Here is a 25,191-nt window from a genome sequence, read left to right on the forward strand (position 1 = left end):
CTAGGTGGCCATGGAGGATAACAGTTAAGGAAGAACCTTCCAGAGAGCAGAGAGAAGACAGGGAGCTCCTTCCAGAGAGGAAAACCAGGCTGTATTAAGGGAGGAACCAAAGAACTTCCTGCTAACTCCCAAGACAGGGTCATAGCACAATGCTTTCCCACTGGGACTTTACCACTGTCAGGCATCATCAGCATTGCTCTGTGTCTCCATCTTCCCTTTCCAAATGGGCACAGCTGTTACTTTATCCCATCCTTGCCCACTATTTTATGTTGGATATGAAGAGGATAGGGCAGATTGTCCTTTAACTCACAGGTCAATGGACAATGAGGAAAACACCCCATCCTGGCGGAGAAGGCCAGACATCACCCGGAAATACAGGATTTTTAGCTAAATGCAATAACTGTAATGGGCACTGGGTTGTCTCTTTTGGGAAGGGAATGAGTGTGTTCTTTGTATGCAAAGAAGAAGGGTTAGTTGAGTGAGGTTATTCTATAACCAAAGGGTGGACTGTGGCAGAATCTATGTGTTCACATAGATTTTCTCTTTTATCTGGAAATACATCTAGAATGTATTTTCTAAAGATTTTAAGTAATCTCCACACCCAACATGGGGCTCAAATTCACAGCCCTGAGATCGAGAGTTGCATACTCCACTGACTAAGCCAGCCAGGTACCCCATAGACTGTATTTCTTAACAACACTTGCAGTCAGATGAGGCCATGTGTCTGGGTTCTGGCAAATGGCATGAGCAGATGTGCACTGCCTTCGGGCCTCACGCATTAAAAACCTCCAACAGATAATCCTCTTTTTTTGTTCTCCATTTGCTGGTTAGAAGAGAAGGACTTCGGGGCTTGAAGTTATAGGAAAGTTACAAAATGAAAGGAGTCTGGATCCCTAAACTTTCTACCAAACACCTGCAAATGAGTTACATGCAATGAGAAATACTCATTTATTGGATGAAGTCAATAAAATTTTATGGTTTAGGGGCACCTGGGTGGCTCAGTCTGTTGGGCATCTGCCTTCGGCTCAGGTCATGGTCCCAGGGTCCTGGGATCGAGTCCCACATCGGGCTCGCTGCTCAGCAGGGAGTCTGCTTCTCCCTCTCCCTCTGCTCCTCCCACCCTGCTCGTGCTCTCTCTCTGCAAATAAATAAATGAAAACTTAAAAAAAATTTATTGTTTATTTGTTACAGCAACTATCATTTTCCTCATACAACCTACTTCATAGGTTTGTTATTAGGACAGAATGAGTTAATGTGGAAAATGGTGCCTGGTGCCTAATATATGAAAAAGGGTGCTATATAAGTGTTGTCTACTCTTATTTGCTTGAGAACAGGCAAAAATCTGTCATAAGCTCTGGCTTGGCCGAGAGCAGCAGCAGTAATGGAAACCAACATAAACTCAGGATAATATTCCTAGCTTTAATTGGAAAGTCTTGGAGCCTCTAAGAGCCAGACCCTAATCCTGGGGCACACTTGGGAATTTATAATACCTCATCTAATCCACCTCCTGAGCCAAACCTAAATTCCATTCTTTAGTACCATGTAAGTTTGAAAGCCAAAAAACTATTTACTTTAGAATCCCGCAAACAAAACCCAGGACGATGTGTGTTATGCAAGTATCCAGGTAACTTTAAGAGCTTTGCTTCACAGAACTAAAAGAAAGGTAGAGACTTTCAGTACCATAGCCTGCCACTGGAGCAACAAATGGAGATGCATTTCTCCCCAGGCAAGAGCATGGCTCAGAACTAGCTGAGTCTGGTCTACCAATCTAAGATTAAAAAAAGAAAGAAAGGAAAAAAAAAAAAAAGGTGAGGCATGCCATAATTTCTTTGACCATATTCTAAAAGGAAAGTCAATTACTGACTCCTTTCACTTACAACCAGAAACAAGTTTTTAAAAGTAAATCCTGCTATTTTATATCAGACTTTGTAGCTTTGTGATATTCTGAGAAGTTTCATTTCATTCAGTTTGACAAATACTTATTAAGGGAATAGTATGTGCTTGGCTGTTTTTAGCATATTTGGTTCTGCAAAACATCACGATAATTACAGAATGTGTTTCTTTTTTTATATATACAATATGCTTACTAGTATCATAAGGAATGCTATACCATGTGAACTATTACAAAAGGAAGACACTACTGATTCGAGAACTAAGAATAATGCTAAAGTCCTGTGCTCTTATTAATCAATGGCAAGGTTGGAGATGGAAAAGTCATTCTTGTTTTCAAGGTAGAGAAAGGAGGGTGAACTCACTGGTGAGCCGATATCAGGAGTCAGACACTGGGGGCGCCTGGGTGGCTCAGTAGGTTAAGCGTCTGCCTTCAGCTCAGGTCATGATCCCAGGATCCTGGGATCGAGCCCCGCATCGGGCTCCCTGCTCCGCGGGAGACTGCTTCTCCCTCTCCTCCCTGCCTGTGCTCTCTCACTATTTCTGTCACTATCTGTCTCTCTCTTTCAAATAAATAAAATAAATTCTTAAAAAAAAAGGGAGACACTGGACAGACTGCACCACCCAGGCCCCCCATGCCATTTTTATAGAGTACTGTGTAACCACTCAAAATAATGTTGTACAAGGATACATAGTGACCAGAAAGATATTCACGGATATCGTTAGGAGGGAGGGAAAGCAGAGTACAGAGAAATACACACAGGAGCACCTGACTTGTGTGTGTGCTTCTGGCTCTGTGAGCGCGTGTTCCTAGCTGTACCCATATCTGTGTGTCTATGACCATTTTTATGTCCGTATTCAGAAGGACATTTCTCCAAAAGTTAACTGGCTATCCGTGGCTGCTAGGATTTGGTTAACTGACATTATTTTATTTAATATTTACAACAACCCTATGAGTTAGGTTCTATTTTCTCCTCTTTTGCTGTAAAGGAAACCAAGGCTTAGAGAGGTCTAGAAGCTTCCCCAAGGTCCTTACTTACACAGCAATTCAGGAACGGGGCTGAATTCAAATTGTTTGCCTTTAAAATCTACACTGTGCTTTTATGAAGGACAGTGTAGTGAGTTATCTGTGGTGCTAAATTTATCCAATATAAATAATAGTACTTTTTAAGAGATTAGATCCTTCCTGCTTTTTTGAGATGAACATAACCGTTCTGTAATGAAAAGATGAGATTGTAAACAGTAACTGTTTTATTTTGTAATGGCCTTAGTTAGGTCATTTAAAGTTGGTAACCTGATACCAATTCTCCCATTTTATTCTTAATTACACTGGCCCTAAAATATAAAAGTTAAGGAGCCATGGATGATTGGGGGAGCAGCGTCTGTGAACCTCATGAAACTATGTGTAAAGGGGCGCCTGGGTGGCTCAGTTGGTTAAGCGACTGCCTTCGGCTCAGGTCATGATCCTGGAGTCCCGGGATCGAGTCCCGCATCAGGCTCCCTGCTCAGCGGGGAGCCTGCTTCTCCCTCTGACCGTCCCTCCTCTTATGTACTCTCTTTCTCATTCTCGCTCTCTCAAATAAATCTTTAAAAAAAAAAAAAAACTATGTGTAAAAATATGGTTTTATGTGGCTACGTGCTTTCTTCTGGAGAGAGGCTCCATAGATAGCTTCCTGGCTAAGCCTCAGAATCATCCTGACTGAGGAGATTAAGAGCCTCTACTTGATTGTTTCCCCCTTTATTATCCAACACACGCCCCCACCAGGCCATGGGATCCCGTCCCCTGAGACCGTCCTTCATGAATTATCTTTCCCTTCCCCTCCTCTCCTACCTCTTCTCTTTATACCTTCAATCTCTTTCTCTATTCTGGTGCCTTCTCATTATCCTACAGATATGCCCTAATCTCCTTAACTCTTAAAAAAAAAATCTTCCCTGAGACCCTACCACTTCCTTAAATTGTCATTCATACATCGAGAACATACTGAGTACTCTATGTCAACTACTGGAAACAGAGATGAACAAGACAAAGTCTCTGTCCTTATAGAACTTCATTTTGAGTAGAAGACAAGAAAGACCTCATCAGTTAAGAAGGCTTTCAACTACAAGAATTGGAAACCTCACTCGCAGTGGCTTAAACTCTTCTCAATGACACAAAATCCAAAGGAAGGTGATTGCTAGCGTCAGTTGCCATCAAGGACCCAGGCTTTTTCTGTACTTCTGCTCTGGTATCTTTAGCATGTTGACTTTTTGCCATCGTTTGTCACTCATAGTCACAAGATGGCCATGGCAGTGCCAGGATTCCACTTTCAGCATAGAAAGAAGAAGGAAACAATAGAACAATAGTGTCTACCTCTTTGGTGAGGAAAGCAAAAGCCTCCTCCTAAACATACGAGAAGACAGACTTCCTTCTGTTTCATTGTCAGGATGGTGACTGGGAAAATAGGCACTGGGCATCCTTGCATCTGCTTGCAAACAGCAGGTATGAAGGAGGCTGAGAATGGCTGTGGGTTAGCCCAGACACAGTGTCCGAAACAAACACATAATCAAACCAATAAATACACTAAATTCGAAAAGTAGCAAGGGTATAATGCACAACTCCTTAAGTATAGGTTGTGCATACCGACTTCCTTCTAAAGAGTACAGTATCAAATGGGGGAAAAAGAGTGATTTTATAATGGATAACCTGACAAACACCCCACCTCAGCCAGGTGCTCAAGTTCGACACTAATTGTCATAAATCAAACCAGATCATAAATCATAAACCTTTGATATAATGTGATAAAAATGGTACTTTACCTCTATAGTCTTTCCCCCTGCAAACCCATAACCCAGTATAATCATGAAAAAAACATCAGATAAATTTCAGTTGAGAAACATTCTATAAAATACCTGACCTGTACTCCTCAAAACTGTCAACATCATCAAGAACATTACCACAGCGGCACCTGGGTGGCTCAGTCCATTAAGTGACTGACTCTTGATTTTGGCTCAGGTCATGATCTTAGGGTTGTGAGATTGAGCCCCACATCAGGGTCCACACTCAGCATGAAGTCTGCTTGAGATTTTCTCTCTCCCTCTCCCTCTGCTCCTCCCCATACTCTCTAAAAATAAAATTTTTTTTAAAAAAAGGAAAAAAGAACATTATCACAGCTGAGAGGAGAACTAAATGTATGTACTGTGGTACCCTGGATGGGATCCTGAATGGGACATTGGGCTAAAACTGAAGAAATCTGAATAAAGTATGGCTTAGTTCACATAATGTATCAATATTGGTTCACTAATCATGACAAATGTCCCACACTAATGTAAGGTGTTGGTAATAGGGAATATTGGGTGCAGAGGTGGGAGTATATGGGAACTTCCTATGTGATCTTTGGGGTTTTACTATAGATCTAAAATTGTTCTTAAAAATGTAGCTTATTTAAAAAAATAATAAGGGCTATGAAGTAAGGAGAAGGGTTGGAAGGGCTACTGTAGATGGGATAGTCAGAGAAAATCTCTGAGTAGGTGACACTGAGGCCGAAACCCAAACGCTTATATAAGCTGGTTGTGTGAAGAGTTGGGGGAAGGGCATTTCAGGCAGAAGGAACGGCAAATCCAGGGCCTGAAGGAGTTTAAGGGAGAAAGAAGGCTCATGGAGCTGAAGCAAAGCAAGTGAAAGGGAAAAGGCAGCTGCTGAGGTCGGACAGACAGGCAGGACTGATGGAGCCTGGTCTGCAGACCACAGCAAGGAGTGTGTCACCTCCTCAGGTCGACTTCTGCATTTGACAGCATGAGAATATTAAGTAACATCATTGTATTAATCCCCTATTGCTGCTAGAAAAACTTAGCACAAATTTAGTGGCATAAAATAGCACAAATTTATTATCTTACAGTTCTGTAGGTCAGAAGTGTGACACGAATCTCACTGGGCTAAAATCGAGGTGTCACGGGGCCACATTCCTTCTGCAGGCTCTAGAGAACCTGTTCCCTTGCCTTTTCCGGCTCCTGGAGGCTGCCGGCATTAAGGGGCTTATGGCCCTTCTTCCATCCGCAAATCCAGCAGTCACGGCCCTCCACCCTCTGCTACCAGCATTTCATCTCCTTCTCTGACTGTCTCTCCTGCGGAGTCGGCCTCACCTCTCTCGCGTATAAGAACCTTTGTGACACTGGGCCAAACCAGACAATCCAGGAGAATCTCCCCATCTCAAGATCCTTCACTCAATCACTCCGGCAGGGCCCCCTTGGCCATGTAAAGGAGCATTCACAGGTTGCAAAAATTAGGATGGAACATATCTGGGGGCCATTATTCAGCCTATAATAACGATAATAACAACAACAGGACTACAGACACCCGATCGCTGACTATTTTGTGAAGTAGGGGCATTTAAAAAAATAACCATATACCAATTACACTGGAAAGTCACCCACAGGTTTTAAACAGAGGAAAGCCATGATAATGGCCCCCACTTGCTATGGAGACTCCCTTGTGAGGATGCTGGTCTCCCTGAGAGATGCTGTCCTGCACACTTCAGGCTCCCAATTTCCCCTGGCCCAGCACACTAAGGCAGAATACAACTACACAACTATAAGCAGTCATCCTGGATGTAACCTCATTTATGTGTGAAAAGTTTGTTTTTAAAAACACCTTATTATAGAAATCTCAAGCAAATACAAAAGTAGAAAATATAACACATCTCCACGTACCCATCACCCAGCTCCCACAATTATCAATACATATCGTCTATGTTTCCACTGACCTCCTTCTCCCACTGGATTATTTGAAGCAAATCCCAGACATCATCGTTTTGATCATAAGTAAAAATTTTACCCCTGATTTTGTGCAGAGAAAGGTTGTAGGAAGAGGTGGTGGGAATGCAAAAGTAGAGGGCAGAGTGGAAGTAGACCAGTCAGATGACTTGGAGTAGGAGAGCAGAAGTGGAAAAAGAGATGTGGACACATCGGGCCCATATCATTGGGGCAGAGCTAACAGTCATAGCCAGTGGATTGTATGGGGGCCAGAAGGGGACGAAATGAGTCCAGGATGGCTGCTGGGGAATGGCAAACGATACTGAGCTCACCAACTTCTCCTTCCTCGTCCTCCTCTTCCTGGGCACACAATGAGACTACATTTCCCAGACTCCCTTGCGGTTAAGTGGGGCCATGTGACTAAGTCCAGGCTGATGGGATTTAGTCAGAGATAGTATCTGCCCCTCCCAGGCTTCAGACCTCCCTCGTAGCCCTCCCCGTGCCTTCTCGGCTGATGGGGTGCAGAGATCCAGGACTCTGAGGCTGAGGCACTAGGAGAGGGCTTCCCAAACTATCTGTGGTGGGGATATTTTCTTTTAAGTTCTACTCTATCATGGCCTGCTGCTTTTATAAAATACAGTAAAAATAATTGCTGGAAAAATTAAATTAAAAAAAGACAAAATATAAGTCCAATTCAATTTTTTTTATTATTAGATTCAATAGACCTGAAATTATTCTGTCAAATTGCTATAATTTCTAAACACTCTCAGTTCTATAATTATCTTGGCATGAAATGGTAACAAAGAGTTTATGAGCCAGCACTATCCTGCAGACCACATTTTGAGTAGCACCTTGCAAGAAGATGGCAGAGCCAGGTAGATGGAGCCTGGGTCCCGAATGGCTGTGTGGAGCACGGGCATCCCCTCCCCCAACACTCCCTCACCAGCCAACATACACTGGACTCTGACCTGAATAAGAAAGAAAACGTTTGCTCTGTTGGGCCACTGAGACATTGGAGTTGTTTGTTAGGACAGCTAGCACATCCCAACTAATCCATAGGGTTTTGGTCTGAGTAACTGGAGAGATGCTAATAATTGAGATGGGAAGACAGAAGAAAGACCATCTCTCTCTTTCTTCTTCCTTTCAAGCCAAACTGCTTGAAAGTATAATTTAACCTTACTAAGGACTGTCTTAACTTACTAAAATTTGGTTTCCACCCTTATCACTCTACTGAAATTGCTGTGCTCAGGGTGACACACGCAGACTGCCAACCATGTACCGGTTCAAAAGTCACCTCCCTGGTAAACACTTGGCTGACTCCTTCAGGAAGGGGTAGTTGTTCTGACATCAGTGATCCCATGCCACTAATTTTAGATTAAATTACACTGAACAAGGGTGAGGACCATTTGTGAAGAATGGTGAATCTGTGAATCTGTGTGAATCCTAATCAACCTTCACACAGCTGAGCTGGGTGAGTCTTTGAGGACATGCACGATATTCCCACCACTGACACCTAACTGGGGCTTGTCCTGGATCCTCCCCAGTAAGTGTTGCTAACAGACTCACCCACTCCCACTTCCTCCTGAAGGTTTAACACACACTAGCCTCCAGGTAAAGTTCTAAGCTCTAACCAAAGTCCTTCCAGAACTTCAGTGTTCTGCCTGTGGAGAGCTGTCAGGGGAAAGGTAGCACATAATATTTCGTCAGTTCTTTCTTTTGCTTGTTATGATGCTGTTCTATTTAAAAAGATACCATCCCAGGGCGCCTGGATGGCTAGGTCAGTTAAGCGTCCAACTCCTGATTTTGGCTCAGGTCACGATCTCAGGGTCATGAGGTCAAGCCCTGCATGGGGCTCTGCGCTCAGCAGGGAGTCTGCTTGAGATTCTCTCTCCCTCTCCCTCTGCCCCTCTCCCCAATAACGCTCTCTCTCTCAAATAAATAAATAAATCTTAAAAAACACACACACACACACAAAAAAACCTGATACCATCCTACCAAGGAGTGTAAAACAAGATCCTGCTAGTTGACCGCAACCACAGTCAGCAACCAGACTGAAATTCTTTCTTTCAAAGAGGTGAATCTTCAAGCCTGCTGTTCGTCGATTCGGGAGACATTTACTGAGCATCTACTCTTTGCTGGGACAGGGTTAGGTGCTGAGGATACAGCAAGAAGCAAAACAGATAACAACCCTGCTTATATTAGCTTCCTAGGACTGCTGTAACAAAGTACCACAAACCGTGTGGCATACAACAGGAATTTTTTTCTCTCACAGTCTGGAGGCTGTAAGTTTAAAACCAAGGTGTTGGCAAGGCCACCCTCGCTCAGAAACCCACGGGGAAGAATCCTTCCTTGCCTTTTCCTAACTTCTGGTGGTTTGGCAGCACGTGGGCATTCCTCAGCCTGCAGCTGGATGACTCCAGTCTCTGCCTCCATCCTCACATCGCATTCTCCCTGAGTGTCTTTGTCTCTTTGTCTCTTTTTATATAAAAAGGACACCAGTCATAACGGGGTAGCAACCCCACTAAGTTAATATCTTAACTCATTACATCAACAACTCTATTTCCAAATAAGATTACATTCTGGGGTACTGGGAGTTAGAACTTCAACATATCTTTTTTAAGGGGACACAATTCAACCTATAACACTGCTTTTATGGAGCTTATAGCTTAGGAAGAAGCCAAATAGTAAATGCATCATCACATAATTAAACATGACAATGCCATTGTGGGGGCGGCTGGGTGGCTCAGTCGGTTAAGCGTCTGCTCAGGTCATGATCCCAGGGTCCTGGGATCGAGCCCCGTGTCAGGCTCTCTGCTCAGCAGGAGCCTGCTTCTCCCTCTGCCTGCCTCTCCCCCGGCTTGTACTCTCTCTCCCTCTGTGTCAAATAAATAAAATCTTAAAAAAAAATGCTATTTGTGGTAAATGCTCTAATGGTGACAAGAACAGGAAGAAATTATAACAAGAGAAGCTAAGCTAAGGTAGCGGTCACTTAGGAGGGAATCAGTAGGAGATAGTCAGGAAAACTTTCTCTGAGGAACCGAACTTAAACCGAGGCCTAAAGAATTTTCAAGCCTGGAGCATTCCTGGGCACGGAATGACAAATAGGGAGCCCCAGGCTGAGGAGAAATTTGACAAGGGACACATAAGACCCTCCACAAAGGGCGGTTAGAGAAAACTTGAGATGAAATAGAATCTCTCTCGTTGCATTCACTCAGTACTCTGAATGGCCCCAACAGGTTGTGTGTGAGTAGGAAATCCAGTTACTCTGCTGAGTCTATGTAAGAAGGAAGATCTGTCCTATCATCAGGTTCTCGTACTATTTTCGTGATTGTTTTGTTTAGTCTTTTCAAGGACCATGTTGAGTGAGCCAAATTTCACTTACAGTCTTCTCCCTTTGGGATCTGGCTGAGGCTGCCGGGTGTTTCGTCTGACGAGGCAAATGTGATAGAGTCACTTCCAGTTTGAAATGTTTGAGAGAAACATATCATATTTACAAGATTTCTGGATTAGTGAAAATCAACGCGAGGGTACGATTTCAGTCAGTTGCTGCTGGAATCATTGTGAGTTCTCAGCACAACACTGTTTAGTGAGCAAACCTCTGAAAGTATGCTTTTATACTTTCCACTCAACCCTCCCCTCCAAAAAAAGTCTCCAAAACCCAGCTATCCTAAAGGGAGTTAAGACTTCCTGAAGCAGTAGACAAAGAATTGAGTGTTAGCTCCTTGACCAGGTTTGGATTACCTCCGAAGGCAACTGGGCCATCGTACGTGGCATATATTTTTAGAGTTAGATGGGGAGAAGGGGTGGGCTGTTGTAGGCTGTGCTGTGACTGGGTGTGGTGGGAAGTCACCCTCCCTCTTTGGGGACAAAGTGTCCCACCCTAAGCCGGATAGTGACATATCAGAGCTCAGCCTCCCAATGTCACCCACTGGCCTCTGTTTCCCATATCATCCAAGGTCAGAGAGACCCAAACCAACAGAGGTGACTCCACAGCCTCACAGGAAGCTAAAGCTGTGAGAATAAGGATGTGGCACCCTGTGCATGTCCCCAAGGAGCTGTCTGTGCACGGGGCCAGGGCTGCTTCCGGGCCAGCGTCCAGGTCTGCCGCTGAGGGCCAGGTGGTGTTGGAGTTGGCCCACTACCCCTCCTCCATCACATTTTCCAGGAAGGGGTGGGTAGGGATGGGTGGTAGGTGGGGACATTGTCGGCAATGAGTGTTGGTGTTTTGAGTGGGAGCCAAAGCATTGTGTGTTTCAGGGGGTCTGGCAGGCTGCCTCCACCTAGGGAGACACACATGACAAGACCGCCACCTCAGCCTATAGCTGATTTGTTCAAACTGTGCAGGGTCGGGTGGACACTGGGTTGGGTTCCATCGTGAGGGCCAAGCCTTTTTCCCCCCACCTGCAATCTCCAAGCAAATGAAGCAAAGGGGCTGAATGATGGGCTTGATGAAGTGGGGGGTGCTGTTTATTACCAGTCTTGTCAGTCATTTCCAGGGGTTAGATGTTGACAGAGAGTTCTTTTCTTTCAATTGTCCAGTACTGGAGTCTAGATCTTAGCTGAGGCAAGTGGACGTTCATAATGATGGTCCAGCTCACAGCCAGGGGGGCACAATCAGGCTATGGTGAGTTCCTAACTATTCATCCAACCACTTCCCACTGTGCTTAGACTCCTTCCTCACAGAGCCTTCAGGGGCCTGAGAATAACCCAGGAGAACAAAAGCAGGAGAAGAAGGTCCAACTCCGGAATGGTCAGCTTCGAGCAGCTCTCTAAGAACTTTTCTACCAGGAACGGGTCCTGCCAGCAGATCTTCTTCAGGAGCCGGGTTGCTGCGGGGTTGGCTTGAGCTGGCCCCCTTTACGTTCCATCTGATCACAGCTTGTGTGCATTTGGAAGATTTAGTGCTGCAATCTGTGTCCCAGCTGGGGTGCATCATCGAGGGTACGATTGCACCGAACCTAGCATGTGTTACAAACTTGAGGCATGTGCTAACTGAAGCTGTACAGTCATTTGGGAGACTGAATATTCATGGGGGCAGGGGGTGAGGGAGACTGATGGGGTAGAGCCCCAGAGGAGACCATCCCCACTCTCAACCCAAGACCTGAGCATAGCCTGGAACCCTAACGGTTCAAAATTTCAGAGGCCTTCATAGGTTGCCAGATGTAGCAAATAAAAAATACAGGCCATCCCAGTAAATTTGAATTACAAATAGAGAACAAACACCTTTTCCATATAATTATGTCCCATATATCACTTGGGATATTCTTGTGTCTAAAAAATATTTGTTCTCTATCTGAAATTCAAATTTAACAGGGCACCCTGTCTTTCTCTCTGACAACTCTAACCCAGGTGCGGGATGCCTCCCGAAGCTTCTACTAAAGGCAGAAGTGAAAGGAAACTCTGCGAATGCTGCCTTCTTTATTTGATAATTAGCCTTTCAACCAGTTCAGAGGCTGTCGTCAGCCTCCAGCAGGTGTGCTGATGGAATGACAACTTAATGCAGAGAACCTGAATGGCCAGTTGTCACCCACCCAGCTGAAGGGACTCTTCACACAAAAAAAGAAATGTTGTTGTCCTTCTAGAAAATTTAAATCTTGAGGTATTTTAGCTTTATCTCAAGGGCTAGCTGATGCCTTAGCAAGGAGCTGCTTCAGCCCATGTCCTGGGGCCGCTGGACTGGCTTTCTCTTCTTTCCTTGCTCCTCTGGCCTCTGGCTGTGAGGAGGGCAAGCCCCACTTGCTCCCCTTGGGTATCTCTCCTCATCCCTCCATGGACAGTATTTCCCCGAACCTGGTTACCTGAGAATCTGGGCCACTACTTGGTGGAAAAAGCAATTTAAGGTTTGCCTGGAGGTGAAATTCCCTTCCCGTAAAACTCACCATGTTAAAGCACACGGTTCCATGACTTTTAGTACGTTCACAGTATTGTGCAACCACCACCTCTGTCCAGCTCCCAAACATTTTCATCAGCCCAAAAGAGAGCCCCATTAAGCAATCTCCAGCAACTTACTTTTGGTTTCTTCAACAAACGGAGCACTCCCCGCGAGGGAATGAGAGAAAAGGAGGAGGCGGCACCACTTTGCTTTACAAGCTTAATCATGCCTCTCATTGGTTTGTAAAATGGAAGGTTTCACAATTAGAGGGCCCCAGAAGGACAGGTGAGGCTCTGGTCAGCAGGAGAGGGTGAGTGCAGGGCAAGGCTTTCCAGGGAGGGTTCTAGAAGCCGTCAGGCTGTGAAACAATAGGAAGGGAGCCTTCCGCATGAACGGGTGTCTTGTGAAAGGTGTACATCTGCTCACTGATCACATTCTTGGGGGATAGAGTCAGTCAGGGCAGGGGCACCACAAAGGTGCAGAACTCGGCCTGAGCTTCCAGGTTCAGGGGGAGCAAATGACTCACTTTGGGGAGGTGCCGGGCCTTCCCCTGGACCGTCAGTCCTTTGAGGTTTCCTGATTTACAGAAGGAGTCAGTTCCTTCTCAAAGGAACCCCTGACTCTCCTCTCTAGAGGGACCAGCCCTCCTTGTTGCATATAAAATCTGGTGCAACTGCATTTTTGGAGACAACTGCTACTTCCTGCAGTTGACTTGCAGCAGGTTTGTTTTCCAGCTGGTTCCAGCTTCCTTTCTTCTTTTGCGGCTGACAGGGGTCCCCAGCTTACTGCACAATCAGAAGCTTCCTCGTGTGGAACAGAGCTGCAAGGGGAGCCCTTTAGTTCAAGATTTAGCTCAGGTATTGAGCTTCTGCCCCTTTTGGTAAAGGATGAGAGAAAAAGAACCAACCAAGAGGGAGATCTTCGGAGACAGCTCGAGCTACCAGGGTGCACGGAGTCGAACAGTCATCCACTCCCCAAACCTGTATTGAGTGCGTGTTTGCACAGGGCTCCGGACTAGAGGGACGCAAGGCAGCGGCGGGCCCTTAGGTGTTGCGTTCTGGGTACCAGGCACTGTCTGGAATGCCGCATTGATATTCACTCACTGAAGTACAACAGTCCTGTGATTAGTGACATGGAAATGAACTCGCCTGGTGGGGGGGACGTCATCCTCAGTGTGGTTCATCCTCTGTCCACCAATGCCCCAGCCTTCGAGAGGAATTCAAACCCCTCCGCTCCCCTCTGCAGTAATCACAGGACACAAAGACGTTGCAGTAAGGACAGCAGAGAAGTAGAGGAACACAAATACGTCTACCCCTCTGTACACGGAGTACCCCCCAAATATCTTTGCCCCCCTCTGTTGCTCCCATGGTCCACAGAGGTGAAACGGCTGCCCACTCTGCCCAGCCTATGGATACTCTGCTCAGGGATCAGAGAAGTAACAGTATTCAAATAGATGCCCTAGATAACAGAACTGGGAGAATCTCTTTGGCCCAACTGGAAGGTAACCAATCATTCATCCTGGGTTTGGGGGACGAGAGACGTAATTACACTTATTCCTAATAAAGAAAATTTATTAAATGTATAACAATACAAGTTGATTTTATACCCTGATAAAATTTCTTTTATATGAACAAATCCACAAATTAGGAAAAAGTCTTTATTGTGTCGTGTAGTGGGGATCAGGAAATATAGTCCCTGTGTTTTTCCTGCCACACTGTATTTAAATAGAATTGTGATCTCTCTAAACTACAGTCCATCTGAAATTATGTCTCACTTTCAAATGTACTCCTGAATGCTGCATGCTCTCCCCTTGTTTCCTACCTTGGATCAGGATGTAGATGCTGAGGGGGGGGGACTGACTGAGATGGAAGTCTTTCAAAGAAGGGTTAAAGAGTCCTTTCAAATTAGCTTCTCTCCCATGGCGGGACTTAGAATCACAGTGCTTAGAAGAAGTGGGATAATGAGGGAGTTGCTGCTTGTACTATTCCTTCCCCGGGAAGCTTCAAGAAAGGTGAAGAGACTAATTGGCTGGTCTGGCAAATAATTCAAGATGAGTCCAAAAGAAGGAGCCAGCTGCTGATAGGAAGTGAATGGAAATTCACCTTCACACTGGCCCTCCGGTGGGGGGTGCACAGATGTGAAAAGCAGAGCCCTTAGGGAGAAAGCAAAGGCCCTTCTCTATGTCCCCTGCCAAGAGGAAAGCAAAGAGGATTTGTCATTGCCTCCAGGGAACAGCCTTTGCTGTCATTTCAAGATCACCAAAGGAGTTTGCCTACATTGCAAGCCAGTTAGCATGAGCTTAGTGGCTTCAGGGAGTGTCCAGGCAGTGTAACTAGGGAAGGGCTGTGAGTGAGGCTTTAGTGGCAGTAAAGCAGATGGAAATAATTGGTTTAAAATACTGTACGTGGGGCACCCTCGAATCTGGGATGACCTAGGGTAGTTGTGCAGGTCGTGCGCTATAGAACGCTAGGGGGCACCATTGACATGGAAATGGCATGCCCTAGGACCCTGTCCTCCTCCCCCGGGCCCCCCCCCCCACACACACCATCACGGCAGCGGCAGCTCACAGCCCACGCAATTCTCTGTGGCAGTCCTACTCTTGACTTTCTGGAAGCTGAGCCTCCCGTTCAACTTCATTCTCCGCAAGAAGCATTACAGCGGCCGCAGGGGCTGCCTGCATCCTCGGTTCCTCAAGGGATTGGCGGTGTGTTTTTCCAGCACACTCACGTCAAGTATAGAAACCTCACTGAGTCACATTAACGGCGGGGGGGGGGGGGGGTAGGAAATAAGGAGAAAGGCAATATAAGTTGGTAAAAAAAAATTCTGAGTTCTTGTAATGACAAGTAATATCTTTATGCTTGAGTACATAGAGGGAATCAAGAATCAAGGGCTACAAATTTTTTTAAAAGAACACCTCTAAATAGCTTAAATGATGTTGTGAATTTATTATCTTACTTAACAAGAAGTCCTACGGTAGGGCAGAAGCAAAGTTAGTTAATTCAATGCTTCAACAATGTCTAGAAAGATTTAGGTTTTTTACAACTCTCCCATACCATTCTCACTTAGAAGGTCAGCTTTGACCCTCTGGCTACCTTACCTCATGGTCACAAGATGGCAGCCATGGTTCCAGACATTCCACACAAACCCCACAACATCCTTTGGACAAACAGTCATTTCTTGTGTGTGAGTGTGTGTTTGTGTGTAGGTATGTGTGTGTGTTTTATCAGAGAGGAAAAGCTTAGTCAGAAGCACTCCATATTAGAATACAAGTTAAGCCGCTAAAACAGATAGTCTCAAAAATATGATGGTTTAAACAACAAAGCTTGTTTATGTCTCATGTACCAATCCCCATGTAACTAAGTCTTTCTATCTGGTTACTCTGCCATTCCCTGGAGTTGTGCTCTTGCTTCAAGCTGGATCACAAATACCAACTCCCAGTCTGAACAAAGTGGAAAAGAGAAAAAGTGAAGAACAGCAATCTCCTTATTAAAAACATGATCTGGAAATTAGACTCAATGCTTTTTCTCATAGCTCCTTGGCCAAAACAGTCCCATGGCCATACCTTGCAGTAAGGGAGCCTGAGATGTATAGTGGTTGGGCATGTGCCTAGCCAACACTGGAGGACTGCCACTGCTGAAAAGGAAAAATGAACATGGGGAGGTAGTCAACTGCCTCACTCCCCTTGTGGATTTCTGCGCATGTCTCATTGACCAGAATCACTTCACATGATCGGAGCTAAAGCATTCACTGCACCAGGAATGGAACCACTGGGGTTGGCTCTGCCCAGGGTTTCTCCATCTCAGCACCACGGACATTTTGGACATTTATGTTAAATTAAAGTTTAACATAAAGTTAAACTTTAAACCAGCTCGTATCCAAATCATGGGGTTGGCTCTGCCCAGGGTTTCTCCATCTCAGCACCACGGACTTTATTGTGGGGGCGCTCTCCTGGGCTCTGCGGAATGTTTAGCAGCATCCCTGGGCTTTGCCCACTAGATGTCAGTCACACAACCCTCCCCCTATTATGACAACCAACAATGCCTCCAGACATTGCCAAATCCCACTGACTTGAAAATCACTGGCTCAGATCCAATAGGATTTTACCACTGAGCAGGAATAGGATGCTTCTTCCTCGAGTCATATTTAAATGAGATGGACACAAAATCAGAGCTATTCCCACTGGAGCGATGGAGGAAATAGCAACTAACAGTGTCTGCTACGGTCAATAATACAACAAACGTCAAACAATGCTACCAAATGTAGCAATAATACAACAAATGAACGAACAAATGCTACCAAAAGCAGGTCCTGTCAGATCATCTTTAATTAAACTATTTATTCCACATATATATGTCTTGAGAGCATGCCTGGGGCCAAAGTGTTCCAGACACGTTCTTGGCTCTGGAAATGCAGTAGTAACAAAACAAAGTACAAAATCCCTGCCTTTATAGATCTTGAATTTTAGCACAAAGCTGCCTAACCGTTCAGAATCCACTATAGAGGCAGTGTAGGGTAGTAGGGAAGGAAGAACAAGCATCAGAATTAAACATTCCTGTACCGATTCTGGTTCTGCCCCTTATTAGGAATGTGACCCTGGGCAAGTTACTTTTACCTTTTTTTTTTTCTCATCTATTTTTCATTGTTCTCATCTATAAAGTGAAGGGAATAATACTAGGGGCCTCTTAGCATTTATTTGGAGGATGTACTTCTTAGCCCAGCACTTAACACGAAGTGTCTCTAAACAAGTATTAGCTGTGTTCTAGCAAAAGAGCACTGGCTTGGGAGTCAGAAGTTTTTCATTAAACAAACATTTGTTGGGCATCTCATATGTGCTAAACTCAGTTCTAGATACTGGGCGTTCAGAGCTTCAGATAGCTAAGACATATACTCTGTCCTTAAAGGACCTTCCATGTTCAATACCTAGTTGGGTGACACTGGGGTGTGGGAGGTATGAACCTGGGTATAGGTCCTGGTTTAATCTGGCAGTTTTCTTTCTAGCGCCTGGATCAATGCCTGGCACATAGGAGGTACTCAATAAAATATCTGTGAAGTGAAGAAATGAATTAATGTTTCTACATAGAACAAAAATCCTGACTCACAGAAATGTTTTGTAAGCTTAAAAAGTCCTATGTAAATATGAGTGAAGTCAGGAAACTTGATAATCATTTGTCATTATCAAAATAAATAATGTCTATGCAAATTGAAAATATCAAAACTTTTTCAAGTGCTTGGAAGCCATTTGGCTTCCTAAATAGATTGAAATCTTGTTTATATTATTTTCTTAGTAAACTCTTTCCCCAGTAACTGTGAAAGTTAAACTTTAAACCAGCTCGTATCCAAATCATGGCAAACATGGGCAAAATCCAAACGAATGGGATTTCACTACATAATTTACCCGGATTTAAAATGGTTTAGAAGTTATCATGTTAAATTCATTGACTTCATCCATAAAAATACATTCAAATGTGCTTAGAACTTGTTTTGGCTGGAGATGTGGAAACAGAAAGTAATAACAAATGACACTCTACAAATTCTAAAAATTATTGGTGACAAAATTGAGTCTGTTCTTCCAATTCACTTGTAATTATTTTACTCTGATTTTTATTATTTTTTCTTTGGAGAATCAAGCTGTTTCCACTTAGATTACCTCTAAGCCTTCAAATGTGGCTATATTTAATATAAATCAGGGGGCAGTTGCAAAGTTTGAATGAACACAGAGGCCAAATTAATGTCATGTTGGGAGGAAGGGCTGTAGGGACTGTTACCACAGGCTTCATTTCTCTAAAATATTTTATTTCAATCTAGACAATTCAAAAGGTAAAGTGTTTGTTGACTGCCTGGGGGCAGAGGTGGAAAAAGTACAGGTTAAGTTTTACAGAGAACTGAAGTTGGCAGGAAATTGCGAGATGAGATTCAGCTTGAAAATATATTTACCAAGAAGGAAACTGAAAAGATCAAAGTATCCATTCTCTCTTGCACATTCCCCCCAACTGATTCGGGGTATGACTTGCAAGACTAGGGTAACCACTACCCTATGCACTATATTAAAACTTGGGGCACTTTACATTTTCCCCTTGCTACTTTGCTTGAAATATGGGTCACTGCCCCAAGATGCGTCATGGTGCTCAGCTTACAGCTTTGGCCAATAAGATAGGCTTTTGCATGCATGGATGACTGCATTTCTTTTTATACCCTATAATCCATTTATATATGGGGTTTTTTTTTCCATTAAAAGGATCTGTTGAAATAAGAAGCATTAAGTCATAATCACAAAAAGCATTTTTACATATTCAAGACAAAGAAAAAGCTAGAACAAGAGTTAAAGACATAAAAACAGGTGTGTCTCATGGAGATCCTTCCTCATTAAGTCAGCTGTTAATAGTGTCTGGTTTGACTTCAGAGATTGAGTGAGGAATTCATTGTGAATCTTTTCTTAGGGATGAATGTCTTACAAAGAATTCTTCGCCATCAGAACTTACTGTACCTAACAGACACCTTTGGGAGATCTCCCCAACCCACAGCCCAGCCTCTGTGACCACAGCCTCTTCTCGGGGGGCTTCTTCATGACGCCAGCTCTCACTGGTCTGCAGTGATGCCATTTTTGCCCTCAGGCCTTCAGACCTCAGGATGGTACTGGCTACTTGCTGTTGTTAATCTCCTGGAGCTTCTCCATCCCTTTTCTGTACCCTTGACTGTGCCCATACCTCCATGAAACCATTAAAGTCTATATGTGTCCCACTTGTTTCCTGCAGGGACCCTGACGACCACGATCCTTGTAGTATTTCCTATTGCTAAAAAAAAAAAAAAGTACCACAAAGTTGGGGGCTTTAAAAAATGTATTATCTCACAGTTCTGGAAGTCAGAAGTCTAAAACGGGTTTGACTTGGCTAAAACAAAGGTGGCGCAGGGCTTCACTCTTCTGGAGGCTCTTGAGGAGAATTTTCCAGCATCTAGATAGGGGCCACATTCCTTGGTTCATGGCCCCTTCCTCCCTCTTCAAAGCCATCAGTGTAGCATCTTCAAATCTCTCTTCCTCTCATCTCTGCTTCTGTCATCATCTTGGCTTCTCTGATTCTCTCTCTCTCCCACCTCCCTCCTTCCCTTATAAGGCCCCCTAAGCATAGATTGGGTCCACCCAGATAACCCAGGATAATCTCTCCATCTCAAGATCCTTCATTTACAAAATCCCTTTGTCATGTAATTTACTCACAGTTCCAGGGATCAGGACATGGACATGGATGTCTTTGAAGGGGGTCGGGGGTGGGTATTACTCTGTCTACCACACCTTTCTTCAAGGCAAAGGATTCTTCTGTTTTACTGTCCAGACACTCTGCTCCCCCACACTCTATTTTACCCACCTCCTTCATACATTCCATCAAATTTTATCTGTCCCATTTCCCACTCAGTCTCAACCCTGACAGGTCAGATAGCATGAGGAATTAACGAACACCTAGAATTCCTTGGTGATAATGGATTTTTGTGTTGCTCCTCCCACACTGTGTTTACATTTACCCAGTTCTCTACTGCTCCAAAGAAGGGAATAATTATGGGGCTTCCAGGTCTTCAGTGAAAAGATTATACTATTGGTATTTTAGAGCCCACTGGACTATCCTTCAAAGCCCAATATAAGGGGCGGTCTTGTCTGGAGATTATGAACTTTTGGAGGAACAAAATCTTATTATACAGTTAGCAGTTAAGCTTGGGCTCTGGATTGTTATTGTACAGTTAGCCTGGACTCTGGATTCAAATCCTACCTGAATTAAAATCCTTTTGCTGTCATTTATTACCTTTGTGATCTTGGGCATGTTAGACACCTCAAAATATAGTGACTTAAACAAGACAGAATTTTATTTCATATTCACATAATAATCTAAAGGTAGATGTAGTGTAGGCATGTACATGGTCATCTGGGGACCAGGTTCCCCCTATGTCCCTCTGCCCTTCCTCATCCTGTGGTCCTGGTTTGTATGGTCAAACCTGGCTCAGGACTGCCTCATCTTTGTCCAAGCAAGGAAAAGAGGACAGAGAGAGCAAGCAGCCTCCTTTCAAGGATGGAACACTGAAATTGCAGACCTCATTTTTACTCACACCCAATTGGTCAGGATTGAGTCACATGGCCACATCAAGCTACAAGGGAGCCTGAGAAATGTGGCCATTCTTGGGTATCCCCGGGGCCAGTCAGAATTCATCAGCTTCAATTACTTAAAGAAAAAAAGAGAAGATAGAAATTAGGGAGTCACAAGTTTTTCATTCAACAAACATCTGTCGGGCATCTACTATGTGCCCTCCTAATTGGAGGCTCTGTTGCATTGTCTGCAGCTTAGTTTTCTCATCTACAGAATGAGAGCATAGTTTTGATGATTAAATGTAATACATGGAGAGGGATTCAAATTGTGTGCAGCACAGCATGAGTGTTCAATAATGCTAGTTTACATCACAGTACTATATGCCTCCCCTTTCCCTCCCAGGCTTGGCTCCTAATGTCTGCTCCAAGGTAAAAGCAGACTGTGGAGGATCCAAGAGTGTTGGAGGCTCATCCCACTGGGTGTTATCCTGCTGGTGTGGATGGACTGGCTGGTTACTGAATCTGCCTCAACGTTGTTGTAATATACAAATCTATGCTATGATATGAATGATTCCCCCTAGAGCTGTTCAGTTACAACCTGTAAAACCAGCCCTAGAAAAGCCATATAAATGTTGAGGGATGGGAGACTAATAGGAAGTAAGAAAGAAGTATGAGAACAGAGATGAGAAATAAAAGTGGTATTATGGACTGAATTGTGTCTCCCCCAAATTCGTATGTTGAAATCCTAATACCCAATGTGACTGTATTTTGAGAAAAGCCTGTAGGGAAGTAATTAAGGTTAAATGTAGGGCCCTAATCTAATATGATTGGTGACCTTATTAGAAGAGGAAGAAACACCGAAGCTCTTTCTCGCCACGTGCACAGGGGACCATGTGAGGACACAGTGAGAAGGTAACCATCCACAAGCCAAGAGAGGGGCCTCACCAGAAATGAATCCTGCAGATATCTTGATCTTGAACTTCTAGCCTCCAAAACTCTAAGAAAATGTCTATTGATTAAGCCACCCAGTCTTTTGTATGGTAGTGTTAGCAGACTAATACAGTGGGAAAAAGAGGAAAGGTTCATCACGAGAGAGGGCAGAGATTAGAGGAAAAGGAAGGGCAGGAGAGAAAAGGGGTTCAGTTCTTCGTACTGCATCTGGGACTTCAGGAGGGAATTTCACGGACTGATAAAAGGCTGGTGCTTTGGTTAGTCCTTATAAGTGAGGCACTACTGCCACCTGGTGGCAACATACTTAATCCAGTCATTCATTCATTCATTCAACAAACCTCTAATGAGCACCTGCTCTGTGCAAGGAAGGGTGCTAGGCAGAGGGAGTGATATTAGTAAACGTTGATTAACACCTACTATGTGCTGAGCTCTGTCCTATGTGCTTTACACCAAAAAATGATTTAAGCTTCATCACAACCCACCACAGTAATATAGCAATATGATTATTGCTATTTTACAGAGGAGGAACCTGAGATACTAAGAAATTCAGTAAGTTGCCCAAGAGCCTACATAAAATACATGAAAAAATGAGATCTTGAATCAGGAAGTCTGGCTCCAGAACTCTTCACAGACATGTTTCCTGCCCTTACAGCTTCTTCCTAATAAAAGGTAAATAACCAGAAGTTGCGTAAAATACTAATAATTTGAAATGGCAGCATAATGCTTTATTTTTTATGGATTCTGTGTTTGACTCGTGATCAAGAATCCTCCTCTTTAGCTAAAAAAGACCACATTCAACTGACTCAGTGTGCATCCACTGGGTCAGGGCACTGGCCCAGACTGGAAGGGTTTTAAGAAACAGAAAGCTCACATTCGACGGAAGCTATTTCAGCAAGAGAACCTATACAGCTGTGCTATCCAATATAATAGCCACTAGTCCTTGTTTAAATTTTCATTTTAACTAATTAAATGAAATTAAAAATTTAATTCCTCGGGGCGCTTGGGTGGCTCAGTCGGTTGGGTGGCTAACTCTTGATTTCGGCTCAGGTCATGATCTCAGGGTCATGAGATCGAGCCCTGTATCAGGCTCCGCGCTCAGTGGGGAGTCTGCTTGAGATTCTTTCCCTCTCCCTCTGCCCCTCCCTATTCAAATAAATAAATAAATCTTTTTAAAAAAAATTTAATTCCTCAATTGCACTAGCCATCAATTCATCTCAAGTGCTCAATAGCCACTGTCCCTAATGTTACCATGATGGACTACATCCAGAATATTTCCATCATCACAGAATGTTCCATCCGGACTGCTGTAGATCCTTTATCCTAGAGTATGGAGTCTTCCCCATGGCTGATTCAGGCATAGGTCACTCAGAGTCCCCCTTGCGGCTGGCAGTCTGCAGGTCAGTGACAAAGCAGAAGAGCAAAATTACAACAACCCCAGAGCAAAACAGATGGCGCCTCTCTTTCCCTCTGATCTGTCCTGGGGCAGGCTGAGAGGGAAGAAGTTGAGTCTCAGTAGGACTTGGCTCCTTTTTTAGGGGAGGTGATGGGAAGCGAAGAGGGGTCTTGTTCCTCCCTTCCACTGGGTCCCGGAGCTGGTTGCAGGGTGTGCCACACATGACTTCCCAGCGTCTCTTACCGGGTGTCGTCTTGGCTGGTGGTTAGAGAAGTCGAGGCTAACTTCACCTCCCAGTTTCGATTTTACTCGGGGCCTTTGTTCTTAGCTGATGCGCCATTACATTGTCCAGGAACTGCCTGTCACTGCACGCTGACTTGTCTGGGCCTCTGAACTCCCGGTCCTATCCCTAGGAAGACCTGAATGTGTTGTTTCATAAAAGCTTTTTTTTTTTTGGTGTGATCATCATGCTTATTGGCTCATATGTGAGCCTCTGATTGTCTAACCTTAATTTTTCTGTGATCAACTGGCAGAGGTGAGTGATTTAGATAGGCAATAACCACCTAGTAATATTAAATTTAACTCAGTAGGCTGCTAAGGAGAAGTTTGCTAAAACACACAGACACACAGACACACAGAATGGGGCGGCACTCAAGCTTTAATCTGGCTATTGTTCCAACTCACTCTGTGTCATCGCCTCCTTCATTCTTTGTCTGGTGACTGTCCCTTTCCTTCATTTCCACTCTTCAACCTGCGTCCCTTGATTACATTTTGTACCAGCTGAGTCATTAGCCTCCATAAAGGTGTCCGTGCTGTAGGCTCAGGTCCCTCCAAAACACTCTTCAGCTAAATGCATTGAACAAATATTTACTGAGCATCTACTACTCCCAAAGGATTATGGTCCAGTTCACTTTGGTATCGTGGAAGAACTAGCTATCGATACATAGTAGAATTCATCTACTGGCTCATATTCCCTTGGTTGCCAGTGATAGAAAACTCCAACTGGCATAAGCTGACAGAGGGAACTCATTAGCTGATCAAGTCCAAAAGTGTATCTTGAATTTAGGTGGGGCGGGACCCAGAGGCTCAAACAATATCACCAGCCGACTCTCAGTGTCATTCCTTTCTCCCTCTCTTCAGTGTGGCTTCATCCTCAGGTACACTGAGAAGAGAGAAGGCTACCAGACTTACAATGGAATCCTGTGTTTCTCTCCACAAGCTCCTGTCATGTCCCAGGATTCACTCTGAGTAGACCAACCTGGCTCACACGGTCGTCTCTGAACTGTGCCATCAAGGCAGGCTCTGATCTGGCCGGTCTCACGTCACACGGACCACCCCTGAAATCGGGGAGAGGTGCGTCACAGAACTGGGGACAGAGAAGGTAGACTAGAAGCTGAGTAGATTTAAAAAGCAGCAAATGTCTCCACAGGATGAAGAAAACATAGTAACAACATGGAGAAACAGGTGCCTAAATCTGGATGCAGGTCATGGAAGCCTTCAGAGCAGAGGGTAAACGTGAGCAGACTCTTGGAAAAAAGGGCAGGAATTTGCTGGTCAGGCAGGAGAAGGGGTGAAAACGGGAGGGAGAGGATCCCAGTGGCAAGAACGGCCTGTGTGGTCACAAAAGAGAATGACCTATGTATCCATATTTTTGTACCCCTCTAGTGCCTGGTTTGAATCCCAATTCTGAAACTTTCTAGCTATGTAATCTTGGCTGGTTACTTAACCTCAGGTCACTTTGGTTTGGCTTTGTTTTTTTTTTTTTTAAAGATTTTATTTATTTGAGAGAGAGAGAAAGAGAGCACAAGCAGGGTGAGGGGCAAAGGGAGAGGGAGAAGGAGAAGCGACTCCCCGCTGAGCAGGAGCCCGATGCAGGGCTCGATCCCAGGACCCTGAGATCATGACCTGAGCCGAAGGCAGGTGCTTAACTAACTGAGTCACCCAGGCGTCCCACCTCAGGTTACTTTGTAATTTAGGTAACCTGGAACTTAACCAGGACAATACTTGTGCCTCAGTTTCCTCATCTGTAAAATGGGAAAAGTAATAGTACCTACCTTACAGAGTTTTGTCAGGATTAAAAGAAGAGTGTAAAATAATAAAGGTCATCTATGTCAAGCCCACAGCTAACATCATACTCAATGGTGAAGAGCAGAAAGCTTTTCCTTTAAGATCAGGAGCAAGACAAGATTGCCCACTCTCACCACTTTTATTCAACATAGTATCAGAATTAATATTGTTAAAATCTCCATACTACCCAAGTCAAGCTACAATTGAATGCAATCCCCATCAAAA

The sequence above is a fragment of the Callorhinus ursinus genome, unplaced genomic scaffold (genome assembly GCF_003265705.2).
Source record: "Callorhinus ursinus isolate GAN/ISIS: 27379988/994484 unplaced genomic scaffold, GSC_fseal_2.0 scaffold14, whole genome shotgun sequence".
NCBI lineage: Eukaryota > Metazoa > Chordata > Mammalia > Carnivora > Otariidae > Callorhinus > Callorhinus ursinus.